Source organism: Macrobrachium rosenbergii, chromosome 29, assembly GCF_040412425.1.
Source record: "Macrobrachium rosenbergii isolate ZJJX-2024 chromosome 29, ASM4041242v1, whole genome shotgun sequence".
Lineage (NCBI taxonomy): Eukaryota > Metazoa > Arthropoda > Malacostraca > Decapoda > Palaemonidae > Macrobrachium > Macrobrachium rosenbergii.
The window spans coordinates 7,279,584-7,287,083 of record NC_089769.1 but is presented as its reverse complement, the minus strand read 5'-3'; the positions used below and the strand labels follow the sequence as shown (position 1 = coordinate 7,287,083).

The following is a 7,500-nucleotide window of genomic DNA, read 5'->3' as shown; positions in this document are numbered from 1 at the left end:
ATTTTTGCCTCTTTTCAAAGGTTGTAAGTTGAAGTAGTCAGGAGTGAAAAATGTGTGGCTGTTCCTGAATTTGGTCAGAGGATGTGAATGCATTCTTATTTTCCACACAGACAAAGAATCTATTAGCCTATAAATATGGTTGATGATTATTGCTGGGTCTTGAAGTTTTGCTTTAATGAAATAATCACTCTGCCGTCTATAAATGATTAGGAAAAGACCTGTGGGATTTCTAAAAAAAAAAAAAAAAAAAAAAAGACAAAAGTCAGGGCGATTATTACTTTCCAGAAAATGTCAGTCACCCTTACCTTACTATTACTGTTGATATTATTAATTTACATTAATTTTCATATAAAGCTCGCGAATAATTAGCCGTATAACTTACGCCATCCCTCTAAAACGGATGTCCGTTCTGCAGCGCAGCTTATTCAGCTCATTTCAAAATATCCTGATTCACACTAACGAACATTTCGTAATGTGTATTATCATTCAGACCTTTTCTGAGAAGGAGAAAATGTGACATCGTCCATACTCGTGAAGTCTTGGTACGAAGGATGTTATGGAATGTAGGCGTGAAAAGAAGTAAACAGACCTGTCGTTTAGTGGAATTATTTTTTGTTTTTACGAAATCCTCCCGAACCACGTGTTTGAAGTCATACCAGCTCGTCTTGACTTTTCGTTAGTAACTTGCTGTTGGCTCTGTAATCTCAGTGGTCATTTTATAATCCTTAATCCTTTTTTATTGTAATATTATTAGGTAAATTTGCCTGCATTTAATTGATGTTGGCGTGTCTTGTTCACGTCGAAGATTTACATGATTTTTTTTTTTTATCTTTTCCGCCTATTAACGAGATTATATATATTTTTGTTATATTCTTTTTAATATATCTCTACGCATCAGACAAGTCCGCACAGACACACACTTGTTATACATACATACATACATACATACATACATACATACATGCATACAAACATATATATATATATATAATATATATATACATACATATCTGTGTGTGTATTATGTTTCTGTGTATGTACGTAGAATATATACATGCATACACATATATGTGTGTGTATGATCGTAATTACTAAAATAAACTGTTAAGGACCTTAAATTTGAAGAGGATATGATGTAACAGTTATGTGGGACTGGTAAAGGCAGGAAGGCGAAAGGATGGGAGAGAGGAGGATTGCACGATACGGCGAGTCCTCCTCGGGGGTCACGAATATCTGAATGGGAAAAACCTCGGTCTTCAGACGTGTCACGAACTCCAAGTCTCTCTCTCTCTCTCTCTCTCTCTCTCTCTCTCTCTCTCTCTCTCTCTCTCTCTCTCTCTCTCTCATATGCGATTCTCGTTGTGCATACTTCATTAATTTTTCGTCCTGCATTCCCATGCTATTTCATGTGGCTCCTTTTGGAGGATTGTTTCTCTCTCTCTCTCTCTCTCTCTCTCTCTCTCTCTCTCTCTCTCTCTCTCTCTCTCTCTCTCTCATGCGATTCGCGCTGTGCATACTTCATTAATTTTCCACCCTGCATTCCAATGTGGCTCCTTTTGGAGGATCTCTTCTCTCTCTCTCTCTCTCTCTCTCTCTCTCTCTCTCTCTCTCTCTCTCTCTCTCTCTCTCTCTCTCTCATGCGATTCTCTTTGTGCATACTTCATTCATTTTTCGTCCTGCATTCCAATGCTATTTCATCTGGTCCCTTTGGAGCATCGTATCTACCCCCCGTCCCCCAGTTTCCTATCATGTCCACTCCATCTCTGGCTTATGGGGGTCTGTTTAGCGCGTCCCCGACACACATGTATTTTATGAGTGGGGGTTTTCTATTTCTCCTCTTCCGCTCCCTCACACCGTTAGTGCATCCTTGTGAGACATGTTGAGGGGAACAGTAAATTATTATCTTTTTTCTTGCATTAGTTCTGGTGTTTTCGTGTTACTGTGAGCTGGAAAGGCTCTGAAAAGGAAATAGAATTAATTTTTTTATAATTTTGTGTATAGAGAAGTGAATTTTTTTCTGATTTTTATTTGAATTTCTGGTAGACCAATTCCACGAGAAAATAAGTGAACAAGAGGTATGGGAATCAGAAACGAAAATTATGAAGTGCACTTCAGTATATCACTTGAAAGCTGTCTTGCTACCAGGGTCTAGAATCATTGGTTGCAAGTGGCCTATGCACCCGAATTTTATGGCTTGGTATCCAGAAAGCGAAGAAAGCGCAAGCAAGAGGAAGTATCTTAATAAATTGAAAAGTTTCACTTGAATATGATTTTTTTTTAAGTTTTCTGTTATACTGGTATCTTGTTAGGTTTCACTTTCAAATACGGGAAGATGAATCGTAAATACATACCGTTAACGCTTTTAAATATCTTATTTCACCTTATTTGATGGCCTGTTTTTTTTTTCCAGTAAGGTTCTTTTAAAATTTTAAAATTCCTTTTTGTTGTAAGTGGAAGTATAATGAACTTTGTCGATGAACGTTTTTCCCACGGGGTTTCATTCAGGATCATGTCTGTTTTTATTTTGTTTATTTATTTGTTTATTTTTTGGCTTCAAGTGAATGAAAAGAACAACTCATCTTAAGCCCAAACTGGTCGGTCCAATCGTCGTTGTAGGTTTTTACACCACTTTTTATTAACAGAAAAACCAAAACGAATGATTATCTTGGGGGCCTGTGATGACCAGGTAAAACTCCCATTTTTTTTAATCGCTTGGGAACATCAGAATCAACGAGTCATCATCGCCTGGCCCCAGATGACGAAGTATAAAGAAGTGTTGTAGCGGAGGGATGGGCGAAGGTTGCATTTATAATAACCTGTCATCTGGCGACAATCAATCACGCAGTCAATGGGATCCCTTTGTTTGGAGTGGATGCTCAAGGGGGTGATTCATTGGTTATTTTTGTTTACCACTGAAGACAAAATGAAGAGAAGTGGAAGAGGAAGGGGAGACGGAGAAGGCCTATAATTTAGAGCATAGGCCTATTTGATTCCTGGGTAAATATTCTACTGGTAGATAATATTATGTAGTTGATGTAAGGGTTTGTTAATGTTTTTAACTAATTTGTTTTGTTTTTAGTTATGGAACACCCACCCCCCCAAAAATATTATTAACTTGACCAGTAGATATACTGTACAAAATGAAATTCCATAATATGGAAAAGGAAGAGATAAAACAAGACGATTTAAATGCACCGAAGATGACCTTGGTCAAAAGCAAGCAAATATGAATGGCCAAACGCTTTCACTACCCATGTCTCTCATCAACTGCACTTTCGCGTTTTCATGAATGCATGGTGGAATTTGTATTTGAGTTTGCTTTCATTTTTAAACTGGAACTATCTGCTTTCAAGACCTTTATTTTAAAATCCGGGGCGCTGTGCCTTTGTCTGTGTTGCAACACTCTCTTTGCCGTCCTCTGTTCAAGAAGCGAGGTCATAATTGTATTTTTTTTTTAATACCGTGCCGGACCTCGGCCCTTGTACTCTTTGGTTGTTTTAGAATCTGAGATTCGGTTGTCAGCCTTTGTTGCTTTACGCTTTCGTGCCGGTTCGTAAAGCGAGCGGAGGGAAAACGAGATTTTGTTTTCTTTTTATCGCATGAGAATACTCAGTTGTCAATGGAATTTCTCATGTAATATCTGTTATCCTGAGCATTGAACCAGACATTAGTGATATTAGTGACTTTTCCTTTTTGAAACGGAAAGGAGAGTCGAAATGATACTAATGTAATCTCAGCCTAGAAGAAGCTTTGTTAAACATTTACAAAAACATTTGCAAACTCGTTAAACATATGCAAAAACATTTGCAAACTCTCATTATCAAATGCAGCACATGAAAGATCCAGCCCCTTAAAAAAATTACCAAATGAAGGAGCATTCTTTTTTTTTTAATGAAATTCATTTTAAATCCCTTATTCACGAAACCTTACTAAAAACACAAACGTCAGTTCTTTAACATCCATTTCACTAAGACCTTGAATAGAATATGCAACTTTGTCTTAGAACATTGATTCTCGGGGGTAGCTATGAAATATGCAAATTTATCTTAGAACATTGATTCTCGGGGGTTGCTATGAAATATGCAACTTTATCTTAGAACATTGATTCTCGGGGGTTGCTATGAAATATGCAACTTTATCTTAGAACACTGATTCTCGGGGGTTGCTATGAAATATGCAACTTTATCTTAGAACATTGATTCTCGGGGGTAGCTATGAAAAGAATGATAAATTTTTCCTCCAATTTCTAAGCAAGAGTCAGGAGGTCAACCCAGATCAATTGTTTTTTTCTTCAGTGAACAAGTAATCAACTCTGCAATTAGATTTTTTTTTTATTGCTTATTTGATGTCTATATATGTTTCTCATGAGATCCTTGATCCCTCAGTCGATGGACGGTTTCTTCAGAGAGGGAATTGGCTATAATAGAACTTAGCTCTGTGGCTTAATATACATAATATATCTGATAACAATAAACTATAACTACTGTGTGTATAAATGTACAGTACCTGCCTGTTTGAAAGATATATATATATATATATATATATATATATATATATATATATATATATATATATATATATATATATATATATATATATTGTGTGTATAAACATTTATGTATGACTGATCTTGTATGGCGTTTTTATGTTAATTTTTAATGTTAGTTCTTAAATTCATAGTTATGTACTTCAACTGCTTCCAGTTTTGTTATGCTAGAGTAGAAAATTTGTTTGTCTTTAAAGATAATAGACTGTTTCATTGATTTTTTGATATTTTTCTCTTTCAGGGTTTGGCCAGTAATTAACGCCCTCGGAACACAACCTGGTCGTTCCTGAGAGAATTACATTGATCATCTTTAAGAGCAGCCTCGGAAGATGCACACGGTCAAAACCAAAATTCGGTCGGAGTGCTCGTAGATTCTCTGCAGAACTTGGGAGGTGACAAACACTGAAAGATTTCGTAAAAAAAAAAAAAAAAAACGCGTAATTTATTCTCGACAGCTTTCTCGTCAGATTCGTCAACGAGAGAAAGTATCTTTCGACCCTGCAAGTGTATTCGACGACTGCAGATGAAATTCGAGAGCGAGCCATGGCGAGAACAGCGATAACGTAGTGAATTCTAAAATCTCGGTCTTACGGTTTATTGATGAAGCGATCGCAACGTCGCAATTGGTTCTGATACAATGGTGCAGGAAGGATCGTTTTTGCCTGAACTGGTGTTAATTTGTGACGTGAGTGAGTCCTGCTGCTATAGAGCTCCTATCGTCACAAAGAATACGCCTCTTGCTTAGTCACAGGCTGCTGCTAATTGGGTCATCGGAATTCGTCTTGACTCATCGGGGGAGTTACAGAACAACTCGAACAATTGAAAGGTTCAAAACCAAGTGCTAACACAGAGATCTTCCATTGGGGATTATGAATCGGAAACTTAGAATTATTTTTATACGTGGAATAAACAAATAAATAAAAAGAATATTGTTTGTTGTGGAATACTGGCATGCTGGAAAAGTAAATACCGAGAAATGGTTTAAAATGCAAACTTTATCCGCCAAACCAGTGTAGGGATTTTAAAGGAAGGTGTAATCTGAACCGGAAAGACTAATTACTTTGTTCGTGAATCCAAGTTGTGTTACCAATTACAAACCAAGAGAGCAGTAGGAAAACATCCACTGGAGAAGCCTCTCTGCCCAGCAGGCTTTAAAAGGCCCTCGCAAGAGGTAGAGGTGCATCCAAGGAGAGACCTACCCCCACCCCCTTCACCCCCCTCTCCAAACGACTTATTCAGGTGCCCCCTCCCCCTCGTCTCTCTGGAGATAAAGTAAGTGTTTCCGCTGGGCCCCTGATCGTGAAAAGCGTTCGTTGGTCGCAGGCTGATTTCAGTTGGGCGTTCTCTCATCAGTGTGATGGGTGGCCTGCCACAGCGCCGCTGTACTTGTTGACGCGACCACCCCCCCCCACCCCCTTCTCTCCTTTTATACCTACGTCAGGCGGGGATGCAGCGGCGGCTCTTCTCGGTTCGCTTTTCGTCGTTTGTGCTCGCGTGGAAGCGCGCCTCCGCAGCTGCTGCTGCCCGTTCGTTGCTCCTTGTTTGAAGTGTGTCGACGCGTCCCGCTAGAAAACGCATCACTTTTCCTAATTTCTCTATTGAATTATGATAACTTAGCTGTGATATAAAATAGAATTTGTTGATAAAAAAAAGTGTCACAATAAATAGTTCAGTTCTGGATCGAAGGAAAAAGAAAAGTAGAAAGTGACAGAGACAAATTCCAGGAGCACAAATTGAATTATTCGGAATTGGAATCCATTACCAGTGAACGGAAACAAACGAAGAACATTTTTTCTTAAATCGACCATTATTGGACTCGTGGACTCGTCGTCGGCCAAGGAGTCTGAAAAGGCGCTTGGAGGAGTCTGAGTGACGTCATTCATAGCTTTAACGTGATTAACCGGATGGGAAAAATAAAAAAAAAAAATAAAGGCTATTCCGTAATTTATTCCAGTAAGTAGGAGCGACTATCTTCGGGGACTGTCTGTCATAACCCTTGTATGCGCATTCAATGCTAGTCTGCTTATTTTTCCGTAGATCTATATCAGAGAGGAAATTAATATATATAAATATATTTAACGTTAGAGGAGATATTCGGAGCTTGTTAGCAACGTGGCCCATGCATATTATTATGATTATCATTATTCACTTAAGCATTTAACTAGATTGATCTAAAGATTAGATACTATCTAAGTTAAGGCCTCACAGATTGTCATTACACGATTGAGGGGAGAATAGAACGATAGAGAGGAGGACTATGTAAAGTAGAGTGAAAACTGGCCTGGAAAAAAAAGCTGACCTTGAGCCGATTACCGAAAGGCTACGTACGAGTAGACAACTAATGAAGGAGACAATGCAAGTTGGAAAATAAAAAGAATAAATAAACTAGAAGCTAGAAAAATATACATTACAGAACAGGGAATACAAACCGGGAAAACAGCACCCAAAGAAAATACAGTATAAAGAAAGAAAATACAAAATAGGAAATCAAAGCGAGTGAAGCGAGATTTTCCCCCGAAGAATTAAGAGACGTCGCTGACGTCACCGATTTCGTCACACACTCCGGGCGGTTTTCACTCTTGTCCGTCGGAGGAGTGAGTCCCGCCGGTGTCTGTCAGTCAGTCTGCCAGTCTGTCTGTCTGTCATCCCGTCTGTGCCATCTCCTGCTTCTGCTGTCTCCAGACGCACGTGCGCGCGCGCCACAATGAAGCCCGCTTTGTGTCTGGACGTTAGCCTAATTCTTCTGCTCGCGTTTACTGTAGCTCAGGTAAGTCGTTGCAGTGTTTTTTTAATGAGATAGATATTGTCCTTTTATAATAATAATAATAATAATAATAATAATAATAATAATAATAATAATAATGCTATTATTTTTATTTATTATAATTGGTGTTATAATTATTATTATTACAGTTATTATTAATAACATTATTTAGAATTTGCTTAGGAGTTAT

The 7,500-nt window shown here is 38.1% G+C and overlaps 1 protein-coding gene across 1 annotated transcript in view; it reads left to right on the top strand.

Moving 5' to 3' along the window:
- LOC136854349 (uncharacterized) overlaps positions 1–4,926 on the top strand; it is a 35,149-nt gene extending 30,223 nt beyond the window's left edge. Inside the window, 1 exon segment of the mRNA XM_067130648.1 lies at positions 4,788–4,926. The gene's annotated coding sequence lies outside the window, so the exon portion shown is untranslated.
- Positions 4,927–7,500: the final 2,574 nt, after the last annotated feature.